The following is a 25,423-nucleotide window of genomic DNA, read 5'->3' on the forward strand; positions in this document are numbered from 1 at the left end:
TCTACTTCTTAGGGATTTAACTATCTAAAAGTGCATGTCACTATCCGGAGGTTCAGGAGCAAGTTCACATGAATAAAATTGTGTAGCTTCACTAGCTTCAGCTTCAGTCAATGGCTCCAGGTGAACAAGCTTACTTTCGGTTGTTTCTGGGTACAGGCTGCTATCCAAAAGCTCATCGACTTCTATGAGTTTATCTACAGAGGACATAATTTCTGATGATGATGTTGTACTCCCCTGTTCAACAGCAGAAGCAGGATTGCCATCAAGGAATGCAAGAAATGAAAAGGCAGTGTACTGGATAAGCTGCCTATTTGGTTTAGACTTAGATTTTCTTCCTTCTTCTGAAACTGATTGAACTACATTGTTCTTGGTCGCTTCTAATTCTTTATTCTCAGATTTTGTATTATTGATGTAATCTGTGGGATTCATCTGCACATAACTAGTGAAAAGATCAACCAGGAGATCTGGGTATATGTTAAACTGTCTTCCTGACAGCATAGCTTGGAAGTCCTCTAAACTACAATAAATACTGTCAAGATAATTCAACAGTTCAACATTTCCCAAAAGATTAATGTTATCATTTAAAATGGAATCCATCATGGTCACAGGATCTTCTATGGACAGACAGGATGAACCTATTAGCTGGACAGCACTAGACATGAGAGGGTTGATGCCACCACTGCCTGAACCTAGGGATTTTCTGGCTGGTTCACTCAGATCTCCACTCTGAATGACAGGTGCATACTCATCATCATTGTCATCTTCAACCATGACAATATCAGGGTACTGGCTACAGTTGTAGGGATCAGATATAACATCCTCATTAGTTTCTGGAATAACTAGGATATTTTCTTCATCCACATTATCATCAGTAACATCATAAATAATGATGTCATCTGAAATCCACTCTCCTGTCTTTAAACTTTCAGTCCTACTGTGTGGAACTTTATGATAAAGATTATCAACTGGTTCTTTATGTGCTGAAATAAATTCTTCTGGGTTCCATTAATGTTCAGAAGTAGAGGCCTTTTGCTCTTTAAACTCACAAGTTTGTTATTCTGAACCAATGTAACAATAAATTGGACAATCTTTCAAATAACTTGTTGCTGCTGTGCATGCTTTGCTTTTAATTCAGACACCTTGTTCCAAAGGGACTCATTCTCAATTTTTAATTCTGAAAGTCTGGACTCAGTTGTTTCCTGTTTTACTTGAACCTTCTGAGCACTACTTATAATTTTTATTAAATCTTCGTGGCGAATTTTATTTTCTTCTGGTTTTGAAAATGAAAACTTCATTTTAATGTCCTCCAACAAGTCATCCTGGCTTTGTTTAAAGAAAGGATGCTGAAATTCAAGAGGACCATCTCTTTCCTGCTTTATTATTCCAGAGTCAATATGTACTACTTTACGAAAACCATACTCTCTCCTTTGTGCCCTGTTGAAGTCGCTCTAAGAGAGTCCTTTCTCCGGCATGGCAGGAACCACTTCATTTGGGAGCCTTCAGCAGCTTGCAGAAATGTCCGTGTATACTGGAAAATCTGAAAACTTTTTTCCTCCAATTTGTCTTGACTTGGCAGGACAAAGGGTCACTTTCACCAGTCACACTTTGCCCCAAATTTTTTTCTCCTAGGTTCAAGCGTTCTCTTGAACTGGAAATCCAACAGTGTTTGCACCAGCTGCTTGAAACTTTATATATTCAATTAGTTCTCAGGGTGCACTCTCTCCTTTGTGCCCTGCTGAAGTCTTTCTAAGCAGAGGTGTTTCTCTGGAATGGCAGGAACAACTTCATTTGGGAGCATTCAGCAGCTTCTCATGCTCTTCCTCCCTACCCCATTTTGAGTCACCCCCCCCCAAGGCAGAGAAGACATTCCGCACTTGGGGGGGGGGATTGGCTAACTTCACTTAGTATTATCTGCACTAATGCCATCCATTTCCCTAAAATACCATGATCTTATTATTTTTTAGTGCTAATATTCCATTGTGTATAAATGCCACATTTTTTTATCCATTCATCCAGTGAAGGAAATCTAGGTTGGCTCCACAGTCTATCTATTGTGAATTGTGCTGCTGTAAAAATGGATATGGCTGTGTCCCTGTAGTATGCTGTTTTTAAGTCCTTTGGGTATAGACTGAGAAGAGGAATATCTGGGTCAAATGGTGGTTCCATTACCAGCTCCCCAAGGAATCTCCATACTGCTTTCCATATTGGCTGCATCAATTTGCAGTCCCACCAGCAATATATGAGTGTACCTCCCCTGCTCTTCCTCCCCCCCCCCCGCATTCTCGCCAGCACTTATTGTTGTTTCACTTCATAATGGCTGCCATTTTTACTGGAGTGAGATGGTCTCTTAGAGTAGTTTTAATTTGCATTTCTCTGATTGCTAGAGATGGTGAGCATTTTTTTGTATATTTGTTGATTGATGGTATATCCTCTTCTGAGAAGTGTCTATTCGGGTCCTTGGCCCATTTGTTATTTGTTATCCTTGGGTTATTTGTTTGTTTGTTTTTTGGTGTTTAATTTTTTGGAGTTCTTTGTATACCCAAGAGATTAGAATTCTATTTGATGTGTGAGGGGTAAAAATTTGTTCCCAGGATGTAGGCTCCCTATTCACCTCACACATTATTTCTCTTGCTGAGAAAAAAACTTTTTAGCTTAAATTCGTCCCATTTGTTGATACTTGGTTTTAATTCTTGTGCTATAGGTGTCTTATTAAGGAACTTGAGGCCTAACCCCAGTGATGGAAATTAGGGCCAGCTCTTTCTTCTATTAGATGCAGAGTCACTGGTTTGATTCCTAGATCTCTGGTCTATTTTGAGTTAATTTTTGTGCATACTGAGAGTTAGGGATTCAATTTCATTTGTTCCATATGGATTTCCAGTTGTCCAAGCACCATTTGTTGAAGATGCTATCCTTTCTCCATTGCATGCTTCTAGCACCTTTGTCTATTATAAGGTAGTTGTAATTTTGTGGGTTGGTCTATCAGCCTTGGTGCCAGTACCATGCTGTTTTTGTTACTATTGCTCTGAAGTATAGTAACCATTGGGTATAGTGATACCACCTGTTTCACTCTTCCTGCTTAGAATTGCTTTAGCTATTCTGGGTCTCTTATTTTTCCAGATGAATTTCATAATTGCTTTTTCTATTTCTGTGAGGAATGCCATTGGGATTTGACCAGAATTGCATTGAATCTGTAAAGTCCTTTTGGAAATATGGCCATTTTAATAATATTAATTCTGCCTATCCATGAGCAAGGTAGACTGCCAGATTGTATTTGAAAGAAAACAACAAGAACAATAACATTTTGCTCTCTCCAGAAACTTATCTCATAGGCAAAGTCATGCATAGACTGAAAGCAAAAGGATACAGCAGGGGTTGGGGTGGGGGGTGTTGGGAGGGATGACTAACATTCATATGGATCTTGTTAACAAGAAGAAGTTTCTATCCTCATATCAGACAAAGTTAATTTGAAGAGAATTACAGATTTATTACAGAATAAAGAAGGCCATTTCATGCTGGTGTTGTACTCAATGTTAGAGTGCTTGCCTTGCAGGGATGAAGTGAGGCACTGTCTTTGATCCTCAACACCATATTTTAAAAATAAATAAAATGAAGGTATTTTTAAAAGAAGCCATCTTTATGTCCCATTTACTGTTTATGGGACATATAAATCATCAAGACATAACAATCTTAAGTATGCAAGCCCCCAAACAATGAGGCATCTACATACATCAAACAAGCCTTCACAATTTCAAGTTTCCAGTAGATTAAAATACAATAATACTGGGTGACCCTTAAATTGTTGTCTCACCACTCAATAGATCTTCCAAACAAAAAATTTAAAAAAAGCTATACAACTAAAAAACAAAATTAATTACTTAGACTTAGCAGACATATATGGGATATTTCATTCATCAATAAATAAATACACTTTTTTCTGAGGAGCACATTGATCCTCATTTAAAATAGACTATGTCTTAGGTAACAAATAAATGCTTCCAAATACTAAATATAGAGATAATACCTTCCATTTTACCAGAACATAGTGGGATAAAATTAGAAATAAAGATAAAGTTATAAATATATTTATTATAACACCTGGAAACTAAGTAATACACTGTTTAATTACCAATGGATAATGGAAAATAGCAGGGAAGTGATTTTAAAAAATACTTGAGATAAGTGAAAATAGTGACAAAATATAATTGGACACTATATTTTGTTCTAAGAGGAAACTACATTGCATTGAGCTCATTCACTGAAAGAAAAGAAAGTCATCATATAAATTGCCTAGCATTACATCTCAAACCTCTAAAAAATAAGAACAAAATAACACAAAAAAACAGAAGACAGAAAATAATTAAAATCAGAACCAAAATTAATGAAACAAAAAAATATTCAAATAATCAATGAAACAAAATTTTGTACTTTGAAAAAATAAAGTTGATAAATGTTTAGCCAAGCTAACAAAGAAAAAAAGAAATAAAATACAAATTATGAAAAATTGTGACAAAAAAGGAAAATCACCATGAATATCAGTGAAATATCGATGATAATCAGAAACTACTTTGAAAATCTATACTAAAAAGAAAAAACTATGATATTGATAACTTTCTAGACATATGATCTACCCAAATTGAAGTATGAAGACATAGAAAATTTCAACAGATCAATTTCAAGCAATGAAATTGAAGATGTCATAAAAAGCCTACCAACAAAGAGAATCCCAGGACAAGGCCAATACTCAGCCAAGTTCTACCACTCTTTCCAAGAACTTACACCAATATTGCTCAAACTCTCCCATAAAATAGAAAAGGAGGGAACCTTCCAAACTCATTCTGTAAAGCTAGTATGACCCTGATACCAAAACCAGCAAAGACATCTCAAGGAAAAGAAACTTCAGACTAATATTCCTGATGAACATACATGCAGAAATTCTTGATAAAGTACTGGCAAATTGTATACAAAAACATATTAAAAGGATATTGCACCATGATCAAGAAGGGTTTATCCTAGAAATGCAGGGTTGTTTCAACATACAAAAACCAATCATAAAATTCACCGCATGAATACACTTAAAGAGTGCAACCAAATCACATTGATACAAGGTGTTATCTGTGCTATGTGCCATTAAACACATATTTGATTTATGAATCTTCTGTTCCAGGCATTGTTACCAGTCATGATATTTACTCTCACACTTATTCACTTATTAAAGTGAATTTCCCATTCAAAAGCCCAGAAAAAGAAAGAAGCAGTTATTATAATAGTGTGTGTGATGGATATAACTGGAATTGGATATATTTTAACTGAGTTTTGAAATGTTTGTAGAATTTTGAAAATTAATCCATACCTAAAATGTGACATGCAATTACCTAAAGTCTGGATACTATTTTATCTCCATTTCCTCCTGAGAAAGGATATCAACTATAGCTTTTATTAAGAAACCGAGCATAGAAATTTCATATGCACATAGAAATTTATCAGGAAATGAGATTTTAGCAAATGGAGTGCTGATGAATCTACAAGGAGATAATTATGAAAATATTAGCCAATAAAATACATGGATTTTGTTTGCTCATGGAATTAAAGTGCCAAATCCTGCTCTCTTAGATCCTACCATATTGATTCTGTTTGAAACTGATACTCTTCTAACAATCTAGCATATTTTCTGCTGGCTCATGCTGCAATATTTTCATGTTTGTTTTATAATACTCTATTCCTTTCAGAACACTTCATGTCCACTCTCCAGAAAAACTTTCTATAAATTCAAGTTGCCTGAGATAATTAATAGAAGATACCTGGCTCTTGCTTGATGTTCATTTGTATTTCCCTATCCATAAGCATCTTCACAGAATACGCATGCTTTTCACCTGCATGGAAAATGAACTTGTTCCTGCTACTAAAATTTTTAAGTGTAGAGCAATATTTATTGCATCCATAATGCATGTTATGGATTACTGTGTTTGCATAATGTGTCATGTGTAAATGGAGCAGAGAATTCTAGTTCTCTACTTTTGATCTAGGCATACTGTGTTGTATTTATCAAAATCCCTAGTACTTAGTTCTGATGATAAGATTCAGTTTTCTACACAGGAAAATGTGTAGATGTAACATGTTCCACTGCCAGGCATAGCCAAACAAATACCTGTACTACTAATTTCTTTTTGTTTTTGTAGCCAGAGTTTCTCTTAAAGCACTATATTTATGATGACAAAGTTTGTGGAGACAAGTGCATGGAGTACTGTATACATGGCATACATTAAGGCTGTCTGAGTGGCAAACCATTCCCCCATGCTAGGCATGTGAATGGCAAACCTCTTACCCTGTAAACACAGCCCTGGGTGTGAGACCACGTGTTGTAGTCCCTGAGCTTGCTCCATGGCCAACTTCTTGATTGGTCACTGCAGGGACAGTTGGCCAGCAATTGTATTGGTGGTTCTTGTAATCTGCTTAGCTACTGCCTGAGTATATATACATGGTAACTGCACAATAAAATTAGACCTGCTTGCTGCTTGGTGTCTGGAGGTCTTGATTAGCAACTCTGCAGCCACACTCTCCTCTATCCAGTTCCAAGGACCTCCTCACTGAACAAGAGAAAGCCTATGAAAAATTTATCTTCTATCTCAGTCCATGAATCATGAATTATAACATGGAGGACAATTGTAATATCCACCTTTGCTTCTACTCTGAATTTTTACTTAAGAAAGATTCCTCTTGATCATTGTTATTTCCTGGGCTGCTCTAATAAAACCATAGTGCAACGTTTTGTTTTGTCTTGTCTTTGAGAGGCAAATAATCTGAACTGATACATAATTAGATGATTATGATAGATTTAAATGTATCTCTTCCTACACTATTTTCCTGTTTGATGTGTGTGTTTCATTTGTAAACACATGGATATGGATAGGTGTATGTGTTTTGCATTTCTCAGATTATGATCTATAACATCTTGAACATGTATTGATTTTATTGAAGTTGAATGAAGATAATCTCACTCTCCAAGCCTTTCTATGGGACCATCAGGAAATGCCAATGCCCCAGAGTTTGTTGGAAATTACAGATTAAATACTCAAACTTTTACTTAATGTATAAGATTGTCCTCCATAATTTGCAAAATTTCCTTTTGAAATGATTCTGTTGGCCCTGATCTATCCACCAGCATCACTGAACAATGCTTCAGTCTCAGAGGAGTGGTTTGTCTACTGTTAAACTCAGTATTGACCAATACTATTTCATTTCCCATAAAAATCCAAATATTATCTCCTCAAATTAGCCACCACAGTTAAACAATGTTTGTGAGTGCTTGTGTATGTGTCATTTTTTCTTTACATTTTACTAAGAGCCTCACATTTTCCATCTAACAAAACAATTAGTATCTATCTGCTCCTAAATATATAACCTTTATATGATTTTACATTCATCACTATATAACCTATTTAAAAGAGTATATTTTTCCAATGTTCCTTCATGTCTAGGATCCACTTTCATCTTCATTAAAAGGAAAAAGAATATTAGAAATTGTATGCCATCATTTATTTTCTAAATTCCTGTAGGAGAATTATAATAAAAAGAAATCATAATTGTTAAAGAAAATAAGCCTAGACCCACCACTATGTCTTTGACATAAATATGATGTGTAGATGGTCTAAGCCCAAAGTCAGAGAAGAGACATGAATCATCTAAATCTTCTCTTTACTCTCAGTTTGGGCCCTCAGGAACTGTATATCAAAATATCCCTTTCTCCCTTCTTCCCTTCTTCAGTAGTTTCTCTTGCTCTTTTTCTCCATATCTTCTACCCTCCTCTGCAACTAACTTAAAATTTTCTCTTCTCCCTTTTCCAAAGGCAATTTCTGGTTCTCGTAGAAGTTTCTGGTCACCCAAAAAGCTGCCAACACATACCCATTGATTTTTTTTTTACACACTGGGAGGTGAAAGTTTTTTGAGATATTTTTTCTTTTTCTTTTGTTTTGTTATGGGCCCCTGAGACTCTGTGTCATGTAAGAAATGTTTCTCCTATGGGAACATACTGTCTCTGTACCCATCAAGAGTCACTTAGCATAGAATGTTTAGCAACACAAAATGACAATTCTTATACAATGGAATTGTTCTCTTTTTGGTTCTCATTGTTTTGGACAATGTACCCTGTCAGAGAATGATTGTCTAAACATCAGTAACTACTCTTTAACTTGTACTCAACTAAGGTCATTTTGACCCATTTTCTCCTTCTGCTTATGATTTTAGATCTCATGATGTTTGTTTATGGTTTTGAATCATAGTAACAACCACTTATAATTAATGTGATTTTGACTATAAATGTGTACCCTAACTCTTGTAGGGGCTCAAAGGGTGTAGTCTTTCAGCCTGCCCCTTGGCTTGCCAGCTAGTGGATCCAGATGATTGGCTGGTGAAGAAAAATGGTTCTGTCTCTTGCTTTAAGAGCTACTTGGTGATTGATTGCAATCTCACCATAGCATTTTGAAGGTCCCAGCAAGATGATGGGGCTTTGACTCCATGGGAATCTTGGATCCTCTGAAGGAGAGAAAGACACCCTCCCTTTTTAGTTGTGGGAGCTTTCTGCTTTACAAGGGTTGGGATCCGCAGTGACCAATGATGAGCCCACCCATGAAAGAATTTATGATGTGGCTCACGCCTGTAATTCCAGAGTCTTATGTGGCTCATACCTGTAAATCCAGAAGCTTTGAAGAAAGACAAAACTGCACGTGTTGGAAGGTATCTTTGTTCCTTCCATTTGACTTGATTGTAATTCCTTAGTAGTTCTGAGCACCTGATTGTAAATCTTTCAAGATGTATCAGGAGCTCTCCTCTGGGGGTATATCAAGTGCTTGATTGTAAATCTTTCAAAGAATATCAAGTGCTTTATTGTAATGCCCAAGGTACATCAAGTGACCAGAAACCTCACAAGGCTCAGGTTAAGAATCAGTGAACTGCAATAAATAGACCATGACAGCAGTCTGGAGACTGGGATCCAGTAGAGGAAGGAGAGAGTGTTTGTCTTGATTTTTTCTTATCTTGTTTGTTGTTTGTCCCTTATTTGTTTGTTTGTGTTAATCTCTACCTTGGTTTGTTTCTAATGTGTTTTTTTTTTCAAATTGCTCTAGGAAGAAACTTTCCTTTTCTTTTGACAGATGTGACCCATCAGCCACTTGGTGACCCACCACCCTCAAACTCAAGTCACACTCAGTGCCCTGTTGAGTTCTTTTTTTTTTAACCTTACTTTTATTTCTGCCTGTTGTTTTAATTGTTAGCCTTGTCATGGAAAGGGGGAATGTAAATTTTTAAGATTTCCAAAGTCATCAGAAATGTCAACACAATATTTAGTTAAGTTACTTAATGTCATTTGACTTTTGTAAAATATCTTTTTATTGGCATGATCTCTTTATATTAGCTTACATTGATCAAGCCTACCTGTATAGAAAGTTAGGAAGATCTGTAGGCCTTAAACTGACTAAAAACTTCTGACTCTGGAAGTTTCTCTTGATAGGTATCAGGCATTTCTTTTTAAGAATATCTCTTGTTATGTCATAAGAATCTCTGTTGTCACCTCCAGTCTTATTTATTCTAGGAGGACTAATGCAAGTGTACATCTTAAGTTACATCAAAATAACTATTGTTTTTTTACATGTCCAGGAATGGCTATGTTTTGACTTTTAACTATTTTTGCTAGGTGTTTAAAATCAAGCTGATCAAATTGACCTTGCTTCTACCCATTGTTAACAATCACCTGAGTTCCCTTGGGGGGCTCACTCTGGGGGAACTTGTGAGCAACACTTTAGCTTCACTAGTGCCATCTGTGTTAAGATGGGTCAAGGTTTCACTGCATGTGGCTTCCTTGGAATCATCAGAGATGTCTCCCCTTTCCAATGACCCTCCTCATGATCCTCCTCTTTTGCAGTATGTCCACTGATTGGCTGTCTTTTTAGGGTCCAGTACTAAAAAATTGCTAAAGCTGAACATCTAAGTTGATGTGTTTTAGATATTAAAATTTCTGTCACTAATTTGAACTTTCAAATACCACATCTGATACCAAAATTAGAGAGAGGTGATATGTATTTAACAAAAAAAGAAAATTTTCTATGTCTAGTGATACAGAATTATTCAATCTCACCAATGGTGAGAATGGCAGTACCACAGAACATGGAGCTCAGAAACATTAGCTTGACCATAAAATTCAGAATTGATTTTAATAGTCCCTTATATGAATATGGTAAAATTTTGTTATAAGTACTGAATTTATGTGTACATAAAACAGACAAAGAAGTATAAAAATTATAATTTGAAAAAAGAATGTAAATTTTCAAGAATTTTAAAAGTAGAAATACCATGAGAGCTGGACAGAGTAAAGCATAAAATGTTAATTTTTAAATTTCTAATGTCAGGATTTAATTTATAGTTAGAATGAAACTTAACACTATACCTATTTCAGTATTTTAAATCAGTATTCTAAACTACAGGGGAGATTTTAAGTATTTTTTTAAAGAGAGAGAGAGAATTTTTTAATATTTATTTTTTAGTTTTCAGTGGACACAAGATCTTTATTTTACTTTTATGTGGTGCCGAGGATTGAACCTAGCACCCTGCACATGCCAGGTGGGCACTCTACAGCTTGAGCCACATCCCCAGCCCCAGATTTTAAGTATTAATAAACTAGTGTCCATGAAACATTTGAAGTCCAACAAAACTAATCTCAGATTCACTTTTTTTTAAGTTGTTGATGGGCTTTTATTAAAATTTCATATGTGGTGCTAAGGATCAAACCCAGTGCCACACACATGCTAAGCAAGTGCTCTACCACTAAGCCATAATCCCAGCCCCTCAGATTCATTTTTCTGATATGTTTAATAATTATTAAATTTTATGATTTAGATAAAGTATAATTCAATTTTTGCTCAAATATAAAAAGAATATAGAAAAATTTTAATTTGGAAAAACAATAGAACATGAAAAAGAGCAATTTCCATATTTTAGAAATGTTGGTTGTGAAGAAGAAACAAGTAAGGAGTTAATAAGGAGGCTTTTTCAAGGTGACAGAATAGAGGATGTTGCTTTCCTGGCTTTCTATGAAGTGAAACCAAGAAAGCAGACAGGGAGCTTCTTAGCAAGGTGGGTGAAAAACAACAACAAAAAGTAGGGGACTTTACTGGAATTCAAAACTGGACATTCGAAGCAGATCAGGAGCTCAGGATATTGGATATAGTGAAAAAGAAGGAGGAAGTGGAGGAGGAGGAGGAGGAGGAAGACGTGGAGGAGAAATCCCCAGCCACACAGCCACTGCCACAGTGGTCCTTCTGTGAGCATAGTAAAGAGATAAGAGAATTAAAGGAAAAAGCATTTTGGAGAGGTCCAAGGCATGTCTGGGTACAGAGCATTTAGAGATCAAGGACATTGCCTGGGAAACCTGAAAGATAAACTGCACAGTATCCATGTGAGGAAAAAGAAGTTGCCATGTCTCCAATGAAGCAGGTGGAGAAAAAGGAAACAAAAAATTTTTCAGCAGCCATATGGGAACTGGCAGCAGAGGGGGCCAATTCCTGGGAAAAAACTGAGTGTGGCCCAAAATATAGACACAGTAAACACACATTGCACAACATAGTGTGCTTTAATGACCAGGAAAAAAATCAAACTTGGAGGGAGGCTTACACAGGGAACAACTGAATATGGAAACCCAGTGGGTTCTACCCCATATCCTCTTCCAATCTGGCATTGCTTGAAGGGAAGGGGTGGGAGAAATTGTTTGGAGACTAAACCTGAGACCAGAAAATGTGGGTCTGAAGTTGGTGTAAGAGACTGAGAACTGTGTCCCACACCACATGAGTGAAACCCAAAGGAGATTGCTGAGGTACATTCTTCCAGCATGAATCATCAAGTACTGAGATGCAATGATTTAAAATCTCAAGATTTTTAAAATTTTTATTTCATATATATTTTTATCCTGTTTTCCTTGATTGTTTTATTCTGCTAACAGCCAAGCTCTCTTGTTCTCCCTTTCACTCTTCCTTTAATTTTTTACTCCTCCTTCTCTCCTCCTCCATCATAATCATCACATCCTATATCACTTCTGTTCTCACCCTGCCCACCATTTGAAATTCTAAACTCTTTTCGTAAAATTACTATTTTTATGTAGACAATAACATATCATTTCTGTTTATTGTGATAATTAACATCGTAGGTCTGATAGTAAAAATTATTTGGCTTGCTGTATATTATTTGCATTGGTTGTTATTATTTGTCCCCCCCAAACAGTGGGGTCCCTGGAAACCTTCAGGGACACTATAAGATCACAAGATAAAGACTCCACTGCCTCATATCTATACCATTAGATGGGTAGACACACAAAAAACATGAAAAAAAGGAATAAATTTCCCCAAACAAACCAAGATACTCCAATAATAGAATTCATTGACACCACAGTGGAAGAAATATCAAAGAAAGAGTTTAGAATGTACTTAAACTGTCTGCAAAGTAATAAAAGGTATAAGAAATTAAATCAGAGAGAAAACACAGGAAGTGAAAGATCACTTTAATAATGAGGAAGAGATTCTGAAAAAAAATGTAAGCAGAAATCCTCAAAATGAAGAAAAAATAAACAAAATTAAATATTCAATAGAAAGTATCACCAACAGACTAGACCACGTGGAAGACAGAACCTTAGGCAATGAAGACAAAATATATAATCTTGAAAATGGTGTTGACCACAGAGAGATGTTAAGAAACCATGAACAGAATTTCCAAGAACTATGGGATAACATGAAAAGATCAAATTTAAGATTTATTGGGATAGATGAAAGCATGGAGATATAAACCAAAGGAATGCACAATCTTTTCTATGAAAAAATATCAGGAAAATTCTAAAACCTAAAGAATGAAATGGAAAATCAAATACAAGAGGCATATAGAATCCCAAATGTACAAAATTACAACAGACCCACACCAAGGCACATTATAATGAAAATGCCAAACATTCAGAATAATGATAGAATTTTGAAGGCCACAATAGGAAAATATCAGATATAGGGAGAAAACATTACAGATCTCAGTTGATTTCTAACTCACACTCTGGAATAACATATATATCAAGCTCTGAAAGAAAATGGATACCAACCAAGAATCCAGTATCCTGCAAAATTGAGCTTCATATTTGAAGATGAAATAAAAGCCTTCCATGATAAATAAAAATTAAAAGAATTTGCAACTAGAAATCCTGAATTACAGAACATTCTCAACAAATTATTTGAAGCTAAGGTGAAAAAATAGTGAAAAGCAGCAAAGGGAGCAAGTATACTAAAGGAATAATCAATCAAATGAGAAACTATTTCAAATTAAAAACTAAAAATAAACCAAAATGACTGGGAATACACATCATATCTCAGTAATAACCTTGAGAATTAATGGTGTAAACTCATCCATCAAAAGGCATAGACTGGCATACTGGATTAAAAAACAAGACCCTAAAATATGCTATCTCCAAGAGACTCACATCATGGGCAAACACATCCATAGACTGAAGGTGGAAGGGTGGAAAAAAACATATCACTCACGGACAGATCACATAAGCAAGCAGGACTTTCTATCCTTATATCTGATAAAGTGCATTTTAAGCTAATTAGAAGGGACAAAAAATTCAGTTCATACTGTTTAGGGGAATCATATACCAATAAGGCATAACAATAATAAATATTTATGTTCTAAACAATGGAGCATCTATGTTACATCAAACAAACCCTTTTCAATTTCAAGAATCAAATAGACCACAACACAATAATATTGGGTATATTCAACATACCTCTGTCAGCACTGGATAGATTCCCCCAAACAAAACTAAATAAAAAAGATATAGAACTAAAAATTATAATTTATAATTTAGACTTAACAGACATTTATAGAATATTCTACCCATTAATGACTGAATACATTTTCTTCCCAGCAACTCACAGATCCTTCTCTTATATAAATCATGTTATGTAAGTTATCTCATATGTTGGCATACAATTGTGATGTTACATTAGTATATTTTTAGCATCAGTAGGGTTGTTTTCATAGCTCCCTTTCCACTGATATTAATTTTTGAGTGCTTGCTTTTTTCCTTGATTAGACCTTTTATTATAAAATTTTAGATGTATTATTTCTTCTCTATTTCATACATTTCTGCTCCTACTCTAATTTTTTACTTCCTATTACATAATATGAAAGTAACTTGATTGTTATTCTAGCTACTTTTTGATAGAAGTTCTTTAAGTTATAAATGTTTATCTGAATCCTGTTTCATCACAGAAATCCTAATATTTTAAGCTTTTATTATCACTTAATTTAAAACACTTTTATTTACTTTTCTTGTGCTTTCTTCCTTGACCTCTAAGGTATTTATAAGTGTTCCATTTAATTTTGAAATAGTTGACATGTAGGGGGTGGGTTCTATATATCTTAAAGTTATTGATTTCTATGTAATAAATCATGAAGGAAACACAGTCTGAATTATTTCAATTTTTAGAAAAGTAATAGATATGCTTTTTATATTGATTTTACTGAATATGTACATGTCAAAACTGATCAAATTTCCTACTTCATATATATGCATTTTATTGTATTTCAATTTTACCCCAATAAAATTATGGCGGGAAAAATGCACAAAACTGGGTAATGAACAAAAAAGAAAAGAAAGGTTATGACTGGCCAAAATAAAAGTTAATAAGATAATGCAACTGCATTTATCTACATACATTTACCCAGGTTCATATTGATAAATATTTAGTGTCATTGAAATAAACACAGAGAATAGTGAATGTTGTGGTCCTTATTTGTGTTTCCCCCAAATTCCCAAATTCTTATGTTGAAATCCTGATCACCAAGTAGGATGGTATTGGGAGTTGGAGACTTTTGGAGCTGGTAAGCAATGAGCACTGTCCTCAGAGATGAGATTATTGTTCTTTTGATAGATGCAAATGCAAGATTCTTATGCCTTCTACCATGTAAATACATGGCTGGACTGTGTCACTTATGAAACAAAATGTTCACCCTTACCAGAACTAACCTCTCAGCATCTTGAATTTGAACTTCTTAGCCTATAGAATGCTAATAAATGTTCATAGTTTGTAAGACAGCTGGTTTTATATTTATAATAGCAGCTATGACATGTTAAAATAATTAGAGAGATGATATTAAATATACTTCATCCTCCTCCATAAAACAAAATACCATATTCTAAGAAATAAAAGAGTATGGGAGACTGTGATTGTGGCCATCATGGTCATATGACCCCATTGAAAATCAAATGAAGACAAATACAACACTTGCTTAACATCAGAATAGGTATGGCATGAGTAGACAGACTCCTTTCTGGCTTTCTCTATAGTGTGGAACACATGAAAATTTCTCAAAATAAAATTCAGAATGAGTAGAGATAAAGGCATCAAAAAGAGCTGGTGAGCAGCTTGGGCACTACAGAGAAGGTTTGTTTGACTTACTTGAGACACTTTTAATTGCTTCTTTAGTGAAGGGCAAATTATAGTATTAATTTATTCTGGAAAATAATCAGAGTATATTATAATCTTTGTTTTTTCAAAAATGTCTTATTTAATAAAGAACACTGGGCAATTTTACTAATTATGGTAAAAATTACAATTTTTTAATGAAGGGTAAGAAGACCTTTGGTAAAAAATATATAATGAAACTACAAAAATGTGTTTAAGGCTTGTGAAGAATAATAATAAAGAGTAGACAGAGAGACAAGGTGCAGAGGCAGGGAAAGTAGCAGAGTGGCTCTTTGTCCATGTGGCTACATTTATTTATTTATTTATTATTATTTTTTTAATTTTTTATTTTTTTTATTGGTAGTTCACAACATTACAAAGCTCTTGACATATCATATTTCGTACATTAGATTGAAGTGGGTTATGAACTCCCAATTTTACCCCAAATGCAGATTGCAGAATCACGTCGGTTATACATCCACAATTTTACATAATGCCCAATTAGTAATTGTTGTATTTTGCTGCCTTTCCTATCCCTTACTATCCCCCCTCCCCTCCCCTCCCCTCCCTTCTTCTCTCTCTACCCCATCTACTGTAATTCATTACTCTCCTTGTTTATTTTCCCATTCCCCTCACAATCTCTTATATGTAATTTTGTATAGCAATGAGGGTCTCCCTTCATTTCCATGCAATTTCCCTTTTCTCTCCCTTTCCCTCCCATCTCATGACTGTTAAATGTTAGTCTTTTCTTCCTGCTCTTCCTCCTTGCTCTGTTCATAGTTGCTCTCATTATATCAAAGAAGACATTTGGTATTTGTTTTTTAGGGATTGACTAGCTTCACTAAGCATAATCTGCTCTAGTGCCATCCATTTCCCTGCAAATTCTATGATTTTGTCATTTTTTATCGCTGAATAGTACTCCACTGTGTATAGATGCCACATTTTTTTTATCCATTCATCTATTGAAGGGCATCTGGGTTGGTTCCACAGTCTAGCTATTGTGAATTGTGCTGCTATGAACATCGATATGGCAGCATCCCTGTAGCATGCTCTTTTAAGGTCTTCAGGGAATAGTCCGAGAAGGGCAATAGCAGGGTCAAGTGGTGGTTCCATTCCCAGCTTTCCCAGGAATCTCCAAACTGCTTTCCAAATTGGCCGCACCAATTTGCAGTCCCACCAGCAATGTACAAGAGTACCCTTTTCTCCACATCCTCGCCAGCACTTGTTGTTGTTTGAGTTCATAATGGCTGCCAATCTTACTGGAGTGAGATGGTATCTTAGGGTGGTTTTGATTTGCATTTCTCTGACTGCTAGAGATGGTGAGCATTTTTTTATGTACTTGTTGATTGATTGTATGTCCTCCTCTGAGAAGTGTCTGTTCAGATCCTTGGCCCATTTGTTGATTGGGTTATTTGTTATCTTAATGTCTAATTTTTGAGTTCTTTGTATACTCTGGATATTAAGGCTCTATCTGAAGTGTGAGGAGTAAAAATTTGTTCCCAGGATGTAGGCTCCCTATTTACCTCTCTTATTGTTTCTCTTGCTGAGAAAAAACTTTTTAGTTTAACTAAGTCCCATTTGTTGATTCTTGTTATTAACTCTTGTGCTATGGGTGTCCTATTAAGGAATTTGGAGCCCGACCCCACAATATGTAGATCGGAGCCAACTTTTTCTTCTATCAGACGCAGAGTCTCTGATTTGATATCAAGCTCCTTGATCCATTTAGAGTTAACTTTTGTGCATGGCGAGAGGAAGGGATTCAGTTTCATTTTTTTGCATATGGATTTCCAGTTTTCCCAACACCATTTGTTGAAGATGCTATCCTTCCTCCATTGCATGCTTTTAGCCCCTTTATCAAATATAAGATAGTTGTAGCTTTGTGGATTAGTCTCTGTGTCCTCTATTCTATACCATTGGTCCACTCACCTGTTTTGGTACCAGTACCATGCTGTTTTTGTCACTATTGCTCTGTAATATAGTTTGAAATCTGGTATCGCTATTCCGCCTAATTCACACTTCCTGCTTAAAATTGCTTTTGCTATTCTGGGTCTTTTATTTTTCCATATGAATTTCTTGATTGCTTTATCTATTTCTTCAAGAAATGCCATTGGGATTTTGATTGGCATTGCATTAAACCTATAGAGAACTTTTGGTAATATCGCCATTTTGATAATGTTAGTTCTGCCTATCCATGAACAGGGTATATTTTTCCATCTTCTAAGATCTTCTTCTACTTCTCTTTTGAGGGTTCTGTAGTTTTCATTGTATAAATCTTTCACCTCTTTTGTTAGGTTGATTCCCAAGTATATTATTTTTTTGGAGGATATTGTGAATGGAGTGTTTTTCCTCATTTCCGATTCAGAAGTTTTGTCGCTGATATACAGAAATGCCTTTGATTTATGCGTGTTGATTTTATATCCTGCCACTTTGCTGAATTCATTTATTAGTTCTAGTAGTTTCTTTGTAGACCCTTTTGGGTCTTCTAAGTATAGAATCATGTCATCTGCAAATAGTGATAATTTAAGTTCTTCTTTTCCTATTTTTATGCCTTTAATTTCTTTCGTCTGTCTAATTGCTCTGGCCAGTGTTTCGAGAACTATATTGAATAGAAGTGGTGATAGAGGGCATCCCTGTCTTGTTCCAGATTTTAGAGGGAATGCCTTCAACTTTTGTCCATTCAGAATGATGCTAGCCTGAGGCTTAGCATAGATAGCTTTTACAATGTCAAGGTACGTTCCTGTTATCCCTAGTTTTTCAAGTGTTTTGAACATAAAGGGATGCTGTACTTTGTCGAATGCTTTCTCTGCGTCTATTGAGATGATCATATGGTTCTTATCTTTAAGTCTATTGATGTGGTGAATAACATTTATTGATTTCCGTATATTGAACCAGCCTTGCATACCAGGGATGAATCCTACTTGATCATGGTGTACAATTTTTTTGATGTGTTTTTGTATTCGATTCGCCAGAATTTTATTGAGGATTTTTGCATCTAGGTTCATTAGAGATATTGGTCTGTAGTTTTCTTTCTTTGAGGTGTCTTTGTCTGGTTTCGGAATCAGGGTGATGTTGGCCTCATAGAATGAATTTGGCAGAGCTCCCTCTTTTTCTATTTCCTGAAATAACTTGAAAAGTATTGGTATTAATTCTTCTTTAAAGGTTTTGTAAAACTCCGCTGTATACCCATCCGGTCCTGGGCTTTTCTTAGTTGGTAGTCTTTTGATGGCTTCTTCAATTTCATCCATTGATATTGGTCTGTTTAAGTTGTGTGTATCCTCCTGACTCAGTCTGGGCAAATCATATGACTTAAGAAATTTATCGATGTCTTCACTATCTTCTATTTTATTGGAATATAGGTTTTCAAAATAATTTCTAATTGTCTTCTGTATTTCTGTAGCATCTGTTGTGATATTGCCTTTTTCATCCCGTATGTTAGTAATTTGAGTTCTCTCTCTTCTTCTTTTTGTTAGCATGGCTAAAGGTCTGTCGATCTTATTTATTTTTTCAAAGAACCAACTTTTAGTTCTGTTAATTTTTTCAATAGTTTCTTTTGTTTCAATTTCATTAAATTCCGCTCTGATTTTAATTATTTCTTGCCTTCTGCTACATTTGCTGTTGTTTTGCTCTTCCTTTTCTAGGGCTTTGAGATGAAGTGTGAGCTCATTTATTTGTTGGCTTTTCCTTTTTTTGAGAAATGACCACCAGGCGATGAATTTTCCTCTTAAAACTGCTTTCATTGTGTCCCATAGATTCCGATATGTTGTGTCTGTATTTTCATTTATTTCTAAGAATTTTTTTATTTCCTCCTTTATGTCTTTTGTAACCCATTGATCATTCAGTAACATATTGTTCATTTTCCATGTGATGTAAGATTTTTCCTTCCTTCTTTTATCATTGATTTCCATTTTCATTCCATTATGATCAGATAAAATGCATGGTATTATCTCCACCCCTTTATATTTACTGAGGGTTGACCTGTGGCATAATATATGGTCTATTTTTGAGAAGGATCCATGTGCTGCTGAGAAAAAAGTATATCCATTTGATGATGATTGATATATTCTATATATGTCAGTTAAGTCTAGGTTATTGATTGTGGTATTGAGTTCTATAGTTTCCTTATTCAACTTTTGTTTGGAGGATCTGTCCAATGGTGAGAGAGGTGTGTTGAAGTCACCCATAATTATTGTGTTGTGGTCTATTTGATTCTTGAACTTGAGGAGAATTTGTTTTATGAATGTCGCATCGCCATTATTAGGTGCATAAATATTGATAATTGTTATGTCTTGTTGGTGAATGGTTCCTTTTAACAGTATATAATGTCCTTCTTTATCCCTTTTGATTAACTTAGTCTTGAAGTCGATTTTATTTGATATGAGGATGGCCACCCCTGCTTGCTTACAAGGACCGTGTGCGTGATATATTTTTTCCCATCCTTTCACCTTCAGCCTGTGTATGTCTTTTCCAATCAGATGTGTCTCCTGGAGGCAGCATAATGTTGGATTTGTTTTTTTAATCCATGATATCAGCCTATGTCGCTTTATTGGAGAGTTTAAGCCATTAACATTCAGATTTACTATTGATATATGGTTTGTACTTCCATCCATGTTTGATTATTTATCCTTTTTTTAAAAAAAAACATTTAGTTTGTTTCTCCATGATTATTTTTCCCCTCGCCCTCTGTGTTTACCGAGGCACTTCCCTCTGATGGTTTTGGTTATTGTTTTTCATTTCTTCCTCGTGTAGTGTTTTGCTCAAAATGCTTTGCAATGCTGGTTTTCTGGCTGCAAATTCTTTTAACTTTTGTTTATCATGAAAGATTTTTATTTTGTTGTCATACCTGAAGCTTAATTTTGCTGGATACAGAATTCTTGGTTGGCATCCATTGTCTTTCAGTGTTTAAAATACATTGTTCCATGACCTTCTTGCTTTCAGTGTCTGTGATGAAAAATCCGTTGTTAACCTTATTGGTTTCCCCCTGAATGTAATCATTCTCCTTTCTCTTGTAGCTTTTAATATTTTCTCTTTGTTCTGTATATTGGATATCTTCATAACAATGTGTCTTGGCGTTGGTCTACTGTGATTTTGTGTGCTCGGTGTGCTGTATGCATCTTCAATTTGTATATCTGTTTCCTTTTTTATTTCTGGAAAGTTTTCTGTAATTATTTCATTCAGCAGGTTACTCATTCCCTTGGTTTGAATCTCTGTACCTTCTTCTAACCCGATGACTCGTACGTTTGGCTTTTTTATGTTATCCCATAACTCTTGGATGTTTTTCTCGTGATTTTTTACCAGCCTTTCTGAGTTGGCTAGACTCTTTTCAAGATGAAATATTTTGTCTTCATTATCTGACGTTCTGGCTTCTACTTGCTCCACTCTGTTAGTGATACTCTCATTTGAGTTTTTAATTTGGTTTATAGTTTCCTTCATTTCTAAGATTATGGTTTGATTCTTTTTTATAGTCTCTATCTCCTGATAAAGATGCTTAACTTCTTCCTTTATCTGTTTGTGTAATACATTCTCAATGTGTTCTTTCGCTGCTTGAATTTGCTGTCTTGTATCCTCTTTAAGGTTCCGTTCCATCTGTCTCAGGTGTTCCATGAGTTCTTTATATGACCATTTTTCTGGTGATTCTATATCCTCCTGAATATTTAGGCTGCCCTGCATTGTTTGCACTCCTTTTCTTCCTTGCTTTTTCATGCTGTTCATATTGTTTCTTGTTCTGTTTGACTGCTGAGTTACTGTTTACTCCTATAAATATATTTGAAGCTTAGGAGGAAAGGTATTAGAAGGGATGGGTAGAAGTCACTAAAGAGAATAAGAGTAAGCAGGTAGAATTCAAGGAAGGGGGAATAAGAAAATTAAAAAGAGATGTAAAGACAGGAGAAAAGAAGGATAGAAAAAAATAGAAGATTAAAAGGGATTTAAAGAAAAATAATAATAGTAGAAATGGAAAATGAGATTTAAAAAATAGAATAAAATAAAATAAGATGGATTAAAAAACATTTAAAAAGACAGCAAAAAAAAAATTTCATAAATGCAGTCCTAGAGTTCGATTAACTGCTCTTCCAGTGGGTGGAGTTATGCCCACCGGGCCAAGTTTCTCCTCTCAGTAGGTGGGAATCAATCACTGTGCAGCGGTACTTCCTCCCAGATTGGGCGGGTCTTCATTCCTGCTGTTCGCTGTGTGGGCGGGGCCTTTTGCAGAGCTGATCAGGGGTCGTTTGCAACACTGGGTTGGCAGGTTTAGGGTGGTCGTCTGCAGCTCCAAACCGCCAGAGGAGGTTCACAGAGTCGGGCCCTCGGGGCCGGGCAGGCAGCGCCTGCTCCCCCACTCACTGCAAGGGTGTAGGCAGCGGCCGCTTGGCGGTAGCCAGTGGCGGTTCGCAGAGCTGGTCTGCGGGGGCCCAAGCAGCCAAGCAGGCAGCGCCAGCTCCCAAGTTCACTGCGCCGTGTGAGCAGTGGCTGGTTGAGGTTCACCAAGCCAGCCCGGGGGAGGGGGGGGACAGGCAGACAGCCAGCAACGGCTCCCAAGTTCGATGTTACGTGTGGGCGGTTCACAAAGCCGGGCTGCGGGGACCCAGGCAGGCCGCTCCTGCTCCTAAACTCGCTGCAGCGTGTGGGCGGCGGTCGGCTTAGGTTCACAGGGCCCGCCCGTGGGGATCCAGGCATGCAGCAATGGTTCCCAAGAACAATGCAGCGTGTGGCCTGCGCCGGCTGTGATTCACAGAGCCAGCTCGCGGGGACCCAGGCAGGCAACGACCATTCCTACGAAAGCTGCAGCGTGTGGGCAGCGGTCAGCTTGGGTTCACAGAGCCTGCCCGCAGGGGTCCAGGTGGTTAGTGTCCGCTCCTATGCTCACTGCAATGTGTAGGCAGCAGCCATTCGGCGGCCCCGGCGGGACTGTGCCCCTGCTCTGGGTTGCCTAGATTCAGTATTTTGTGACAATCTGACACCTCCTATTAAACTTACTAGTTCCAGGAAGGTCTCCTTTCAGAGGAAATTTGCTTGAAGTTTCCCAGCAGGACGCATGTGGGTGTATTAATGAGTCTCTCTGATCCCCTTACCACGGAGGTATTGTATGTGCTGCCTCTTCGCTGGCAGCCATGTTCTTCCCCCCTGGAGGGGGATTTTGATCCCAGAGGCATTGTGGGTTGGAGAAGGGGGGCATGGGCCAGGGTCAAGCCTGCTCGGGGATAAGTCAGCAGTACCATCTCCCCTGCCATGGAAGTCTGCCCAACCTAATGGGACCTGGGAGTCGATCTGCTTCTTCTGGCACCCGGTCCCCGCCTGCTGCCTAGCTGCAACTGGCCCTTTGCACAGGACCCTGGGAAGTCTGAAGGGCTACCTTCAGACTTCAGTTGCTGCCTCTGGAGCCTCTTGCCCCTGTGAGCCCCTGGCCCAGGATTCCTGACATTTTTTCTCTCGCACGGATCTTGCAGCACCCACCTGGCTTTCCAGATGTATGCTGCCTGCTCACTTCCACGGGATCCCTCTTCAGCAACCAATTGGTCTTCCTGAACTGCTGCTCCCCGAAATTTCCTGGATCGTGGCCAGTGGGTGCCATCCTGGCCTTCCCATGCTCGTGCCCCTGTCTCCACTTCCTAGTGTGGCCTTTCCTGCCATCAGGCAGCGTTTCCTTCTTTTCCACCACAAGAAACACAAAACACACACTGTTTGCTCACCAGTGCACCCACCAACTGCAGTGGCCTCTCCTTGAACTCCTCCTCTTTCCGTGGCAATCAACCTCAAGGAGATTCCCACCTGATTGTGGCTGCTTCACCTATTGGGAGCGCCCAGGAGACCATTGGTTGGGACAAAAGCGCTATAGGTACCAATCACTCTGGTTTTCTGCATAGACCAAAAGAACTCTGGAGCGACATTTCCACTTCCCTGTGCTCTCACAGTTCACCTCGTGCCCCACCACCTCATATCCATGAGCTACTTGCTTGGCTATGTGCCTGTGTGGCCCAGACTGCCCTCTCCCTTGGAAGAGCTTTCTTAACCTACTTCCTCCTCCCTGTGGTTTTCTCTCTTTTCTCTTTCTCTCCTTCTTTTATGCTTCCCTTCTCTGCTGTCTCCTTTGGTTTTTTTCATTCTCTGTTTTTTTGTTCTTCCTTTCACCCTCCCTCCCCTTCACCCTCGTTTTCTTCTTCTGCCCTTCCTTCCAGCTTCCCCCACACTTCTCCTGCTGTCTTTTGTGCTTGGAAATCCCTAATTTTCTGTAGGAGACCCACGCCTGTTGATAAGAAGGAGCTTGAAGTCTCTTCTTTGAGCACTCCCACTCCCCTCACCCCATCTGGATGAGTCTCTCTCTTTTTCCCAACATACCTATACCATCATTTTTCCTGTCCTTTGCATGAACTCTGAGAAAATTTCAGTTCTATTTCAACAGCCAAAGGGTGACATGTCCTTTGGGACTTGGTCTCCTTCTCCATGGTCTGATCTCATCCCCTCTGAGGCTGTTATGTTAATGGGGTTGCCCTGGGCCCCTATGGTGGTGCCCACTGCTATTTTTCATGCTTTGGGTGTGGCATCCAGTTCCCATAGACATTTCCCAGGAGGTACTTGCCCTGACATTTACCCAAGTTTGGGTCCACGGAGTCTAGGAGTTCCAGGACAGGTGAAGAGGCTGTACAATGTCCATGAGTCTCAGCAAAAATCCTCTCCATCCCTGCTATCTCGGCTACCCCTGGTGCTCAAGCAACCAGAGGACTTGATGTCACCAGGCACCCAGTTGCACGACAAGTTTGGGTTTTAAAGAATTGAGATGCAATCTTTTCTATATTGCCTGTGCTGCTCTTCCAATCTCCCTCTCCTAAGATCTTATGGGGAAACCCTCTTACTGTAATTTATTAAGGGCTTTCTCTCTGCTGCCATTCTTCTGCTGGTTTAGAGGGTCTTTCTCTTTCTAACACACTTCCTCCCTCTAATATGTCTGAACCTTTTGGGAGTTTTTTTTCAAATTTTGTCTCTCTCTCTGCTCATATGCTATCTTTTCCAACTGGAACTTTCTTTAAAATACATTTATACACTTGTATCTTTTTTACTTTTTTGTGGATGGAGATATCTCTGTTAGAAGCCTCTCTTTCATCACTCAAAAATTCTTCTGAACATTGCTTCATTTAATTTCTTCTACATATTTTCATAAAAATGATCATCCAAAAAACAAATGTTGTTATCTATCTTTTCACATTGTTTTGGGGCTGATTTAGTGCTGAATCTTTTCACACTGGATGAACGTGTATTTAATCTTATAAACCTTCTAAGAGTCTCTGCCTGTTAAGAAATCTAATAAATTTCATTATTGAAGTTAATTCTATCCCTACCCCATCTTCCCAGCTGAATTGCCTGCTGTCTTATCTTGATTACAGTATCTCATGAGCATGTCTACAATTCTTCTTTGTTTTGGGAGAACATGGAAACTTCTTGCTTATCCTTTGTCATTTTCATCAGGGATTTTGATTCCTGCTTAAAATTTATGTGAGATTCACACAGTAATATTCTGGTTCTCAAAATAATTCTATACTTAAGTAAATATGCTTTAATTATAAATTTTACTGATATAAATAATATATGCCAGATAATCTACAAATAATTAAAAATCACAAAATACAGTTAATTGTAAATTCCTTATAGACAATTGACCCTTAACATAGGCCCTTGCTAATTTTTCACAAACTTTTTTCTCTTGATATCCCACAGTTCCAACTGATACATTTTGTTCCAATAGGGCTGATGGTGTTTTTGTTTTGTTTTTGTTTTTGTTTTTACATTAAAGAGACAAAAGAAAAAATAGTGAAGAATCATAATTTTACTCATGACATGAGTAACTTCTTTGTTGAATTCAATGATGGTTTTAAATTCTTAAAGTGTGTATAAAATAGCAGATTCTGAATGTATCCCAGTCCAGAAATCTGTTCCTTTTGTGTAATTTT

At 37.1% G+C, this 25,423-nt stretch overlaps 1 pseudogene; it reads right to left on the bottom strand.

The window, feature by feature from the left end:
• Nucleotides 1–23,052, bottom strand: LOC144365107 (heat shock factor protein 2 pseudogene; annotated as a pseudogene).
• Nucleotides 23,053–25,423: the final 2,371 nt, after the last annotated feature.

The sequence above is a fragment of the Ictidomys tridecemlineatus genome, chromosome 6 (genome assembly GCF_052094955.1).
Source record: "Ictidomys tridecemlineatus isolate mIctTri1 chromosome 6, mIctTri1.hap1, whole genome shotgun sequence".
NCBI lineage: Eukaryota > Metazoa > Chordata > Mammalia > Rodentia > Sciuridae > Ictidomys > Ictidomys tridecemlineatus.